The sequence below is a fragment of the Anser cygnoides genome, chromosome 1, assembly GCF_040182565.1.
Source record: "Anser cygnoides isolate HZ-2024a breed goose chromosome 1, Taihu_goose_T2T_genome, whole genome shotgun sequence".
Classification (NCBI taxonomy): domain Eukaryota; kingdom Metazoa; phylum Chordata; class Aves; order Anseriformes; family Anatidae; genus Anser; species Anser cygnoides.
The window spans coordinates 120586690-120600860 of NC_089873.1; the positions used below are offsets into that span (position 1 = coordinate 120586690).

Here is a 14171-nt window from a genome sequence, read left to right on the forward strand (position 1 = left end):
CTTCAGGAAGCTGAAATGACTTGTTGAGAAGCGAGATGAGCATCAAAGCTAGGGCAGGGGAAGAGTCAAGCGTGCATGGGTGGGCATGGGGGAAGGGAGGTCCTCCCATTTTGGTGACCCGATGGCTTTCAATTAGCTCAGGCTGCATTGCATCTCTCGGTTGCTGCTGTTGCCAGAATAATTCCACGTTCCCTTCCCTTATTTGTGCTGTCTCCATTGCACTGGAGCTTAAGCCAAGAGAGCTTTTCTTCCCCTGGGGTGGGTCACTCCTCAGTGGGATCAGCTCAGAGCTAGGCAGTGGTGTGGCTGTACAAATGTCAGCATTGCTGCAAGCAGGCGGGCAGGAAGCACAGGCTGAAAATGGGGCTGTATCAGCATCAGCATGGACTCCGACCTGAATTAAGCAACTATGTAACCGTGGACAGCTTTTTCATCTTTGTGCCCTTTAAATCGGGCTTCCAAATGAGACACTTACTGACAAATGTGCTGTTTTCATTAATGTTTCTCACGCTTTTTTTAGTAGTGACTTAATGTTTGTGAAAATCAGGTCAGTTCTATTCACGCACAGTTGTGCTGCATCCTCGGTCTTGTTTTCTGCGGGTACTTGTGGGAGGAGATAGCATGCTCGAGAGCTGGAGGATAGCAGTATAATAGTTAGCATCTGTAAGTACAAACAGAGAACTTAAGGGAGACAGTGAAAATGGTTTTGATAATATACAATATGAGACGTTGCATCTCCTGGGACATTGCATCCCACTGCATCTTACCTCATGAAATGTGAAACCACAGCATAGTTACGTACACCTTTGGGAAAATAAATAAGGATTCAGCAATTCATCTGCAAGCCACGGGAAGACCTCTCTAGCTTGCAATATCTTTGTCTCATTTAACAATTACTCTGTAAGTAAGTTTTGGTGCTTGCTTTGGGTACTTTCCCCAGTGGACTCCCAAGCTGATTATAGTGTTTTTCAGCTGGTTTCCTTCTCTTTCCAACCCAGGTGATTGGAGAGCTGTTGTCAGATTCAGAATAACCACCGTTGGGATCCTCTGTGTTTAAAAAAAAAAAAAAAAAAGAAAAGAAAAAGAAAAAGTTTATCAGAACATGAAAGAAGCAGACTGGTCAAAGTAGCTCTGAGTTGTGGGTAAGGATGCAGTCCTGGAAATGGAAAAGGGAGGGCTTTGCCTGACCAGTTCTGTGAAAGATTGCTCCCAGCCAGTGTAGATTTGGGATGAGATGGATAATCTCAACCGGCTGGAACGAAGTTTACCTTTTAGTGTCTCAAAACAAAGATAAGCCTTTATGAAATGTCAAACAAAAATGTTTATCGTATAAAGGCATAACAGAAGTGAAGAATTATGCAGAAAGAAACAGAGCCTTGAGGTAAATAATTTGGTTACTGGAACAGGTGGAATGGAAAAGAAAAATATGTAATCTGGAATAGTGGGGGAAAATGATTTTAAAAAAAAAAAAACACCCTACTTTGTGGTTGGGTAAAAGATGCTTTAGATTGATTAATAGAATTTTGCTTATTCTATTTCTTAAAAAAAAATAAACATAGTAAGATCTATAAAAATAAGAGTCTTTCTGATAGACAGCCGCTTTTTAATGACCCTACTATTCAGGCACTATTTACTGTTTCTATGTATATTAATCATGTAGCTGAGTATGTCTGGGGGTACATTTGCAGAATTCAGTGCCTTTTTTCCCCTTGGATCTCTATACTGTCTGTTCTTGGAGAATGTAAAAATATTTACCTCCTTATAACCCATTCAAAACATACATGGAGCTCAAAGAGCCGCTACGTCCATTAGGACCAAGATAGAAACATCAGCAGCAATGTTAAACCTGGGCTGAGACTATGGGTCTATGCTGAGGCATAGATATCTGCCTGAAAGGAATAAATAGGTTCGCAGCACGTCACAGCAGTTTTGGTGCCAAAGAGGTTTCATAATTACCTGCTGAACTTGGAGGACTACTGAAGTAAGAGGAAATCTGTAGTTGAAGTAAGTGTATGGGTAGCGGTGGTGGTGTGAGGGATGGTTAGGGAGCTACAGTCTGAGTACATGAAGTGAAATACCTCTGGTATGCCTCTAAGCCACTGCGCCAGAATTCTGGATTTTTAACCTACTCCCATTTCTTTCTCTCACGTAAGGTTGTAAGGTCTTGGTCTTACCTCTAATAACAAATGCATGGCTCAATTTATTGGTGATTCTGTTTTCAAAAGTGTTGCTGGGATCTTGTGGTGATCCCATGGAAACCCCACCAGCAGGTTAGTCGTAGTCATAACAAAATCTTGCAGTGTTTCCCTCAAGCAGCGAAGCTTGCCACTGCTGCTTGCTCCAGCTTGTGTTTTTACTGTCAACAGGCCTGTAAGAATCAGAAACGTCACTTTCTTGACACTGAACGAGGAACTTTATTCAAGTTAGGATTGCCCCCAAAGCTACGCCGTCTCTTTCACTGAAAAACTTCTGGCTAGAACACTCCTGTGTAAATAAATTCAGCATTCCAGTGTGGTGATGCTGCTGTGACACCGTGTGGCAGTGTACTCTGGCTGTTAAAGGGGGACATTGTCCCGGGTACTTGTCCCAAACGCTTATACAAGTCTTGCTGTGATGTCCTGCTGGGATGTCTGGGGCCAATGCTGTGGAACACTGCAGTCATTTTTAAAAGCTGTTGTGGTATTAGTTAATATATAAATTACTTGTACTGAGGCAGCGTTTTTTTTCAAACTTGTGTAATAAAAATTAAATAATGATAATGGTTTTGAAAAGAGGGGTATTAGAAGTGCCTTATTCTGCAGACCAAAGCAATAATATGTTAGGCAGCATCAAAGCATTAAACAAGATGGTTTGCATCATTAACACTAAATGAAATGGCTTAACAAACCAATAAAAGATGGGACTAAAACAAAGTTATCACACAATACATTTTTTCAAAGTGCCAGAGACGATTTTTCTGAAGCAAACAATTTTCCAATCAAACTAGATGGTATTTAAAGGAACATGCTTTTCCAGTCACTGAATACAAGATCAAATATCACAGTTAAATACTCTTTTGCATATTCAGTGTACTGTACGTATGGGCTTCATATCAGACTCATGAAGTAGAAGGGAAGGCTGAGCATTATTTTTCCGATTTTGTAAATAAAGCAAATAAAGGAATTACATCAGGAAGAATGGAACAATTCTTGCCTCTCATTCTGAACTCCTTCTGTTAGTTAAATTGTGGTGTGGTTTTTTTTGTTGTTTCGTTGTTTGCTTTTAAGTCTGCAGAAAGTCTTTGCACATTACATTCTACAAACAAGGCTATGAACGAAACAGTACTTACAAAGATAAAAGTGTGGGCCATTTCACAATCTGTAGTGTTCCTCTATGGCAACTGCAATTTTTACAATGTGATGTATATGTGCATTAGGCTTTACAGTTACAGACAAGAAGTTAAGGTTCATGCTCTACAAAGCTTGTCTAGGTCAGGGAAGGGAAATACTGGCTGATGGCTGGCTGTGATCTGTGACTTAATTTCACGTTCTGGGATTCTTTTTGCTTTATTTTTAGGTGAGGTGAGTGTTACTGGGGCTAGAAGGCTCTCTTAGACAATCAGCGAGGAAAAGGTTTCCCACCCTTGGGCTCACTTGAGATTGGTGAGGTTAGCATTCATCTCAATTCTACTTCATATCTGCATGCATAGCTACTGTCCTGGGAGCTAAATATTTTTCAGATCCAAAATGTGTTAATCTTGCTTTGGAATATATTTTTTCCCTGTGTCTCTAAAGAGTGTGGGATGGTATAGATAAATCTGAGAGATTTTATCAAACTTATTACTGCAGAACCTGAGCACAGTGTTCTGAGATGAGAATGTATCTAAGTACACTAATTCTGTTCTTTTGCAGTTCTGTAACCTTGTGCTTTTAAAGCAAATGCTTGACATAGTCACATGACAGGTAGTACCTGGTCAACTTCAGGGACTTCAGTAGGTTATAGTCAGTGTCCACTGCTATTTCCAGTTTATGTTCTGAATTCTGATTCAGGAAAACACTTGTGTAACTATGAGCATCTCTTTAAATCCATGGTATAACCCCACAACGTCATGTCCATAAGCAGGAGGGTGGGGAAGATTTACTTTTTTACTAAAGATATTTTTCTGGGAAAGAAAGAAAAAAAAATATTCTGGCCCATTCCTAGAAGAGAAAAATGGGAACAGATTCAGTACAGTGGTTTCTTGGGTTAGGTAAGGAATAAATCCGTGCAAAGGAATAAGCAAAAGGACTCTTGTGAAGTTTGTGGATTATAGTTGCCTTCAGTTAATTTTAAGGTTATATTTAACTTTACTTTAAGTATCCGCTTAATGCTTTGCTGAACTGGTGTTTTCATCAAATACTGTTTCTCTCTCAACACATTGCATTGAAAGGAATTTTGAGCCAAACCCGTCATAATTCCCCAAACTCCTCCAAACACTGCTCCGAAGTGATTTGACTGATTTTGATTGCTCATCCCTTCTCTTCCACAGCAAACCCCACCCTCCTTTACTGACAGCCTGGAGAATGCTACTGAGCCCTTTCCCCTGCCAGAAGCAGAACTCAGAAAATGATGAACGGAAAATGAAAATTTTTTTCTCACTCTAGCTGACATTGAGTGGGGCAATGGGCTGCTCCATTCCTCCACTGGACGAGAACTTTAATGGAGGGACAGCCTCAGTGGGGACAGTCTGGGGATTATTTCTGCTGCCACAGTGGAAATCCCCTTGGTGATAGTGTCTTTCCCTGCGGAGAAGCCCCAGTAGAGACAGTCTGTTCCCCATGGGTAGGTTCAGGCAACATTTTTTTCTTCTTTTATCTTGCTCATCATCACAATTGAGCACTTTCTTCCTCTTTACTTAAGAGTGTGAGGCTATGGTCTTTCTCTGAAGGACCAAAGTAATATAGAATGAGATTTGGACAAAGCTATGGGCGTGTCTGTGATAGATACTCCTTGCACCTGAGCATAACAGTGCTCCATTCTGTAAAGTCTAGGTCATGGGCATAAGCAGCAAAATTTCAAACAAATAGAAAGGGCTACAAGAAAAATTAAAACTCGTATAAATTAGTATCAAAATAAAGCTTTAGAAAACAGTTTTCCAGATAAAATTTGGCAATATATTTTTATCTCCAGTTGTCTCCTTTTACTTGATGTTTCTCGAAGACACTTCCATCACAGATCAACACCACTACCCCACACAGCAGTGGTATTTTCTTTCTGATTGCAGAGGGCTTTGAGTCAGGCCCTACATGCCTTGAACCTACTCTTGCCTTTCTTTAAAACCTAATGATGCATTGGTTGCCAGACTGAAGAACAAAACACCAGGGACCTTTGGAGGTCCAGAGGTGCTCAGCTCCTGCTGGTGTCTGCCCATTGTGGTCATTGCTTTCACTGCAATGTCCTCACATCATGTTTCAGTGTGATTTCTCTGCTGGTGAGTGCAGTGGAGCTTGATTTTGTAAATGCTCTTAGGATCTTGGAGCATTGCTGGACAGCCTTCAATGGTATGTATGTGACAGCACGAGCATCTGGAGGGTTTGTGTGCAGATAAAGCATCTGTGATGTTGGGAAATCACTGTAGTGTTTTTGCCAGACTGAAGTCGAAATGTCCATATCTAATTGAATGGCAGCTTTTGAATCACAAACTGGAACTTTCCATGCTACAAGCACACACATGGATCTTATGGCAGAAAGAATAGTTTCCAAATCAACACAGGGAAATTATGCAGCTAACTCCCTAGCACAATTAGAGAGTACTAAAGGCATGTGAAAACAAAAGCCATTTTTAAAGCTAACAGAATAATCACAGGTTGAGGTTTTCCACAGCTTTATAAAATGAAGCCAAGGATCATTTCAGTGCCAGGTAAAAGTTTCAGTCCATAAAGAGCAGCTGTGTTGTGCTACTTTGCACAAAACAAATAAGCCAGTAAAGTTTTGGAGGACAAGAGTATACTAGACTCAACATGCCTAGCAAAGAGGCCATATTAGAAGAAAAAATGGGTTTTATTACATTAATGAGCTTGTGTTGCTGTGCTTTGGAGAAGATGAGTTAAAGTCTGTTGTCCTCTTGGTTGTGCTGTAAGTTCTGTGCCCTGAGAGCCAATCTACCTGGAGACTGCACATCAGCTGATGTGTGCAGCTGATGTAGGTGTATTCAGGTCATCGTAAGTAAAAGGGGAGTTATTGAGATAAATAGCATCTGCATACCTCAGCCTTGCTGATTATTATTTACACACCCCTGAAGTGCTAATCCCAGTCTTTGTTCTATATGGAGCTACGTGAATCAACTGAAAAGGCAACCACGCTTAAACATTGGGTGCCCTTTGTAAATTAGCAAGAGTTTGCCTGTAAACCATCCGCAGGGGTTCTCTGCGAAGTTCCCAGCCCTTCCCAGCTTCTGTCCAGAAAACACAAAAGTCCAAACCTGGTTGGGAGAAATGGGGGAAATTTCAGGGAAAAATTGCAGGGGCTGTGGTTAAAAATAGAGATTTACCTTAACATCAGCACTTGCAGTACTCCTGTGTATAGGATGGAAAAAGTGGAAAGCTCCAAGGTCTATGCAGCCTCGTGCTAGACAATGATCAGGGCTCATTCTCTGACCTCTCATTGCATTTGGGCTGGTCAGTGTGGCTACAGGGATCTCTTCTTGTACTAAGGGAAATGAAGCTGGAGTTGGGGAGAAACTCCACGCTCTCTGTGCTTGTCTGGCTCCAGCCCTGCAGGGAACCTGTCCAGGTCATGCAGGCTCGAGCACCCCTTGATGAGAGCCTGGGCGAGGGCCAGCAGCATCCAAAATTCATCACAGTCTCCCTCTCGTCCCACCCGTTCTCCTGTGCTTGACATTTCTTGGTGTGGGAAATGACGTGTCCCCCCTCCTCAGAAGGTGCACGCCACCCCATCCATGCCCCCAGCTGTCCGAGCCCTGAGCGAGCAGGCAGCAGTGGGACGAGCTCGCTTGGTACAAGCCATTTTTTGCTGGGATTCTCAGAAAGGCGCTGCATTTCAGCTGAATTCAAAGCAGCTGGATAGGAAAAAACATTTCTCCTTGTCCCTGGTGTCTGTCTAGCTCTGGCAGTCAGTGTTTTAGCACGTTATTATCTTTTAATTCCCATAGTTGTTGGGTATTGTCCAATCCATAAAGTGCAGGCCTGTTTGTATCTGGGGTAAACATGGTGAGAGCATGAAGATAGCAGAAGGGAGGCTTTCCCCTTTTTACTCAGCTTTTACTGAGAGGGAGGTAGTTATTTCAAGTTTTGGAGTAAAGGTTTCTGTTGATTCTTTTGTTATCCAAGTGTTGTGGACAGAAAAACAGTCTCAAGTTAGGGAATTTCACGGAATTTAGTTTATTACATTTAATATAAACTTCTAGTCCTTGATCCTGGTATTTAGAAATACAGAAAACAAACACGTAGGGGAAGCACCACTTGTGTCTGTGAAAGCTCTCCTCCCCATCCCCAGCCTCCAGTGCCCTCGCTGCGTGTTATTTTCCATCCTTTTGGTGGGACAACAGGCAGTGCAGGAGACAGGATCAACACATGGTTTTTCCCTTTTGCTCCTCCTCATTTCTTACTCTGCTGCTCTGATGTGGTTCCTCCACGGGCCACAGTCCCCTCAGAGGTGAACCTGCTCCAGAGCCTCATCTCAATCTTGCTTGGGCGTCTCCTTTTTGGCCTGCATTGGGCTCCTTTTGTGCCTTCACTTTGTCCAGCATCTCCCCTGCTCAGGTGTCACTCTTGCTCCTGCTTGGACACCTCTTCTTGCTTTGCTCCTGCCTAAGCATCCCTCCTTCTCTGGCATCCCTCCTTGCTTGGTGGTTGCTGCCCTTTCTGAAATGTTTTTACAGACGAACCAGAAAGTCCTCTCATAGGCTCTTTTTTATGGCATGGCAGGTCAGTGCTGTCTGTCACAGAGCCATTGTGCATATTTCAGTGTCTTTTTGCATCAGGCTGTGGTGCTTAGCAACTGTCAGAGTCAAGTCCTGGGTGAAAATCATGGTGATTGTATTAATTCAGTCCAATAATTTGTCTTGCATGTACACATACACTGTATTTGCTAGTGCAGAAGCATGTTAACTACCCATAAATAAGAGGAAATAAATTGGAAGAAATAAAGCAGTTTAACACACATGAATATTTTTGATATTTGGAAAAGTGGGGTTAATTTGTCACAATCCTTTAATTTCAGCGTCTGTTCACAGACTTAAGAGGCAGTGAACATTACTGCAACATTTCTAATTTAAACAACAAGAAGAAATGTAGAATAGGGGCATATGTATGAATACAAGCATATTGCTAGATATCAGAGATTAGTTTAAAAGGTGAAACTCTGGGTTGCTTGATGAAGTCAGATTTGAACCACTATGTTTACCATAAGCCCACTTGTATATATGCCAGGTCCATATCTCAGTAAATACATGAACTGTCCTAGGTGAAGAGTTACGTGAGTGCTAGAGGTCTATTCAGCAACCCTTATGTCCTGCTCTCACCTCCAGTTGCTGAAAGTCTGGGTACGAGTTCAAGCGATCCTGTCCAGTGGCTTCTTTTCTCCCTACTACTTGGCTTATGGCATGGTCTGGGGCATGGATGTGCACGACAAGGAAAAATAAGATTGTACAGACCTTTATGGCAAACAGCTATAAGCTATATATGTGCCCCACATGTTCTTTATTTCGTAGCTATATATTTCAAAGCTTTTATCTTTCACCGCTCAGGGGTAGATATAAAAACTTAGACCTGCAGAAGGTCACAAGCAACCACAAGGCACATGTGGTGGTGAAGTGTTCAGAGCCTTAGCCAGAAGCTGATGAAAATGAGGCAGCATTGTCACTACCACTGTTTCTTCACCACTCTGCTCTGATCCTGTACATGGCATGATGCCGGTGTTCACCTCACCCTCCCTGACTGTGTGGGCAGTGAGAGTACGCCAGGCACCCCACATAGCCACCAAACCCATGTCGTCTTCTTTATATCTCACCCTCAAGGCTACCAGCCCGTAATGCTGTAACTCTTGGGCTACCCAACGCTATCCCACAGCTTAATCTGTGCTGTTTAAAAACGCAGCTCAGGAGCTGCCAGAATTTCTGAATGCTATCTATCACCTGAGCAATGTAACAAACAAAATCATTGGCCTGAGAAGCATAGCATACAGCAGCGTGTGCACGTGTGTACACACATTTTTCTTAAACCTGTATACGTTTCATTTCTTCTGTGGTGGAGGCAGTTGCATGGAAAGCTATCACAGCGCTGTTGTCCCAAAATAGCCCTAATCCAAGCTGTCACTTTTTTTAGTAACAACACATATGGCCTCCCTTCCTCTAGCATCCGAGCATCTCGCAGTCCCCGTGACACTTGTTTGCTATGTCTCCCGTTTTGCTCGGGGGAGACCAGGACACTGAGGCAGGGTGACTCAACGCCGTGTGAGCTGCTTTGCATGCTGAAAATAGCAGACGCTTTAACCTAGCTGAAAAACCTTGGTCCCACTATTGGGCTTCCCATCTTTGGCCTTGTAGCGGAGTGTCAGCTCCGAAAATCGTGTCCTCCCTCAAGCAGTCTGATCTGCAGAGCTGTAGCCCTGGGGGAGCGCGAGACTGGCCAGAGCTGTTGACCTCCGCTTCCCCTTCCTTCAAGGTACAAGGGGCCCCTGAGCTCTTGTGCAGCTCGCTGCCCCTGCGTCACATTCGTTTCCTAGCAGGACAGCTGCAGAGCTCTCAGCTGAGCACAACCCCTTGGCTTAGGCATGCATTTTCCCATTCTCTTTCTCTGAGAAAAGCGCGGCTTTGGTTGGCAAGTGCTGGCCAGAGGCCTGGTGCTCCGGCTCCCTCCCCCTGTGCAGAAGAAGGCTGGCCTGCAGCCACATTCTCACATTTCCCAGGCAGAGGAGAACTACTGACCTGGGAGAAAATGTTGGCCACGGACCTGCCTCCCAATGCCTTTTCCATGAGAGAAGATCGCTTGAGGCTGGGTCATTCCAATTCTGTATTAAAAATAAGACCTAGAGAGAACAGTTTTATTTATTTACAAATGGTCTAGAATAGTATCCTTTGGATACGTGTAGCGCTTTCATCTCTGGATCAGAAAGCACTTTGTAAGCATTGAGTTAATTAAGCTTAAGAAACACTCGAGGGATGCGGGAGTATTATTACCCATATTTTAAAGATGAGGAAATGGAGACAGAAAGAGGACAAGAGACTGGTGTGAGAACACAGACTGAGTCACTTCTAAAGTCAGAAATTAAATCTAAAGTCAAGATTTTATATGATTTTTCTGGCATGCAACTAGAATTAGAAGTTACAGTTTTCATCTATGAAAACGTGTGTCCACCTCCATTGTAAATAAACAATAAACATTTGTAATTAGAACATTTTCTAGGCTGGATTATATCTAAAATTATATTATTATATTATATTATATCTAAAAACAATGGCCCTCATAAACATCACTGAGTTCTTTGGTCCCCATAAATCTGAAGTGCCTATTCTTGGCTAGGTACTGAGAACAGAGCTGGAGGTTTAACTTCCCCCCATCCTAAAGAGCAGGGTCATATTCCTGGTAATAAAACCAAATCAGATAAAAGTTGATGTAGGTCCAGAACATTCAATTAACACCTGTCAGTGATCAATATGAGAACAGCTGATGCTTATTTTCTCTTATACCTTTGAATTCTTACTTTCTTACTTCCCAAGAGATACGTTCTCCTAATGACTTTCCTTCTTTGCTCATGCTGGTTTCAAGAATTAAACTAAGCTCTTTTTGGCTTGCTTATCATTGCTTGTAGTAAAAATCTCCAGGGCTATATAAATTAAAGATAGAAAATAGAAATGGGTTCTGGAAAAGTGTCCCAGGAAGAGTGGTGGCGACAAACAATTTAGCTTATTATAAGACTAAGCTCGATAATTCTATAAAACAGATTTTGTGATGTAGTTTTTATGATAAAGGAGCTCAAATTCAATGACCCATGAGATCTTTCCTGCTCCAATGTTATTAACAGAAAATGTTATTGATAAAGCAGGACTCAGAATAGAATTTAGCTCATTTTCTCAGATCAGAGTTTTCTCTAGCGGGTTGGGGGTGGGTTGGTGAGCAGCTGTTCTTGTCTATAAAGTGGAGAGATACGGGCAGCGTCTAAACCACGGGATCCAAGAACGAGCCCTAAACTCTGGATCTGGATGAGCACCCTGGCAACATCTTGACTATGTGTGGAGGGAAAGCTCACCTCCCTCCCCAACTTCTGTACAAGCCCTGGCTTCCATGGTTGGTGGGGCAGGGAGGCATTCATGGTGCACTCCGTGACATCCCTTGGAAGCAGGTGGGAAATCACAGTCAATGCTTTAGCTCTGAGGCTTGCTTGCCCTGCTGTTTTGATGCATGATGAGTAAGAAGGTACCATTTTACTTAGTCTCTTTTCTGTACTGCTTTTGTACTTGGAGTGTTCTCATTTTTGTGAAACCCCTATAGAATTAGTATTATAGAGTCCGATTAGCGTCAACAGGGTCCTGAGCAATATATTCATTGGAGAAGGTCAGTTCAGTTTCCAATATCAAAACTTAAGACTGAAGAGAACAGTATAACAATGAAACAGTGATATATATATATATTAATTTTTAAATATTAATATATCCTTAGAAGTTTTTCTTTTCATTTATTCATTTTTAATGAATATTATTTAATCAGTGCCCTGGCACTATATGGAAATAAAGCACATATCAAAGTAAATATTAGGAGAATGCTACCTGTTTTAACATACAGTGCTAAAAAAATTAATTTCAGCTAAACACACTGCTACACTTCTCTCCTTCATTAGCTTTATTCATCTGATGCTAGAATTAAGTTAGTCCAAGCAATGACATCATCCTATAATCAGGCTTTTACTACTATAAAAGGAATTTTAGATATCTGTTGGAAAAAGGCTTTTTAGTGTCCTCTTTAAATATGGAATTATTTCATTCATGCTGAACTATATATCTCAATTAGAAAAGAAAGTGTTGCCAAATGAGTTTGATTGTGGGCTAGACCTAACCTATAAAATATGGATCAGAATCCAGCTTTCGAATGCTAGAAAGCATCACATTTTTGTCTCTCTTCATACAAATTCTTTACTTTGGGGATCTTCATGGGAAAAAATGCTACTCATTCTGAAGGGCATCAGAATCTGTCCTAAGAGGTCAGGCTTCAGAATTTGATCCAGTATGTTAGAAAAAACAGCCTTCGTGCAAAATGCAGTAATAGGTTTAAATATGCCAAAGGTTTGAAAGTTTTAGTGTAAAGTTTGGGGCTTGGATCTAACCCTGTGGGTCCCTTAGTAAATGGTTTTACTTCTCATTTTCAGGACCATCTGTATTGTGGGGAAGGGTTAGGTGGAGGTAAAAAAATTCCCTGTGTTAATCTAAAGTTCAAAGCCTGAAATCCACAAGTAGGAGAGAGCATAGATATAGTTTTCTCCATGGTAACATGGATGTGTATGCACCTTTTCATCTGTGAAATAGAGAATGGCTTTAAATGCTTTGGAGAATCCTCCCCACTTTGGGAATATTTGGGCTTTCTTTTTGGAACAGTGGGCACAGATAAGCTGATTGAACAATCTTCCAGCGTTTCTCATTGTTAACCCTTCATAACTTCAATTCATGTTGGGGGTGTAGAGGCTTCCTCCTCTGAGTCACTCAACGCTTTTTTCCCAGCTGGTAGCTTATGTAGCTGAATGCTCCAAAAGTAAATATAATTTCTGTAGCTAGCTGACCTTTCCCTGAACAAGATCACAGGAGGGACCATTCTGTTACTCTGTGTCCTGAGGCTCAGTGAAATATCCTTTTATCATATGGTGAGAATATGATCACCAACACTTCATCTGACTTTGCAAATAATTCCACCACTTATATGCAACTTTCACTGAAACTAAATCCATTGTTGATAAGTAACTTGGCAATTTGCTTGATGGAAAGCAATGTAGATTTATTGCTCGATTTGGATGCAAAGTTTGTGTGACGTATACTGTATAGTGAAACAAGCATATGATTCTTCTAGTGCTCTGTTTCCTTTTGTTCTGTAAGGTCTTTGGTCACAGTACTGCTTGCTAGAGAAGCCCAACAGTTTGTGTGCAAGATACATTTGTTTTTACTTTATTTATACTAGGTAAATGTGATGGTGCTTTTGCAGTTACTCATAGTTATTTCATTTATTTACAGACCAAGACATCTGTAAATATAGCAACTCACCTACATCAGGCAGACTGGCAAGAGCGTGATGATCTTCCATTCAGCATATCTGATGTCTCAAATAGCCCTGCAGTCTACTGGAACGCCAGCTTGGCTGGTGCTCCTGCTCATTCCCAGCAGAGGAGATGCTATCACAAGAGCTTTGTTTCAAGCAGCACTAGTTGGCAGCGCTGCCTTGTAGTCCCTTCCCTGAGGCTCAGCCTCCCTTTCATAGTGCCACACCAAGTACCTTTCTGAAAATCCTGGTTGAGCTTCTGCTGATTCCTTGTCCTGGATAAGAAAGAATGAAGCCTCTGGCTGACAGGCAGCCTGGGATCCTTCAGGCAAGGGTCCTGAGACCGAACATCCCAGCAGCACGGTCAGATGATGACAAGAGGCCTGGCATGGACACTGCCTTGGATTACTGCTCATTTATGCCAACTCAGTTCCAGGAGACGGCTGGCTTCCCCACTATGCTCTGGGAGCCAGCCATTTCTTGGAGAGTCATTTCAATAAAGCCACCAGCATCTCTTTTGAGGGGAATATTCCAGCTCATTGGCATTTTGATTTGAGAATTCAGCTGTTACTTCTGGATTCTCTGCCTTCAAAGAGCTTTCGGAGAAGGGCTGGTACATTATGTGTAGAGACAAAAAGGTGGCATTCATATTTTTCAGCTGTAAGTCTTTTAATAAACCACCATCACGTGTTTTCATATTACTTTGCTGGTTTTGTCCTATTTTCTGCTTCTTATATATGTAGCTAAGTGCCAAAGCCCCAGAAAAATTAGTTCACTTACATAAAATCTGATCCTCCCATGTGCTGAGCACTTACCAGCTTATGGGCATTTTCCCAATATCACCAAAGGAGACTAATGTAAGGATATTAGTCCGATGTGTTTAGTAGCAACCACCACTACAATATCCAAGACCCCAGTAGTGAAGACATTACAGGTGAAGCATGTAGTAACTCT

At 42.0% G+C, this 14171-nt stretch overlaps 1 long non-coding RNA gene across 1 annotated transcript; it reads right to left on the reverse strand.

Moving 5' to 3' along the window:
• Nucleotides 1-466: 466 nt before the first annotated feature.
• Nucleotides 467-2904, reverse strand: LOC136786644 (uncharacterized). The gene is made up of 3 exons (XR_010825864.1): nt 2175-2904; nt 768-1047; nt 467-661 (listed from the first exon to the last, which is right to left on the reverse strand). It is a non-coding gene; the product is annotated as an uncharacterized lncRNA (long non-coding RNA).
• Nucleotides 2905-14171: the final 11267 nt, after the last annotated feature.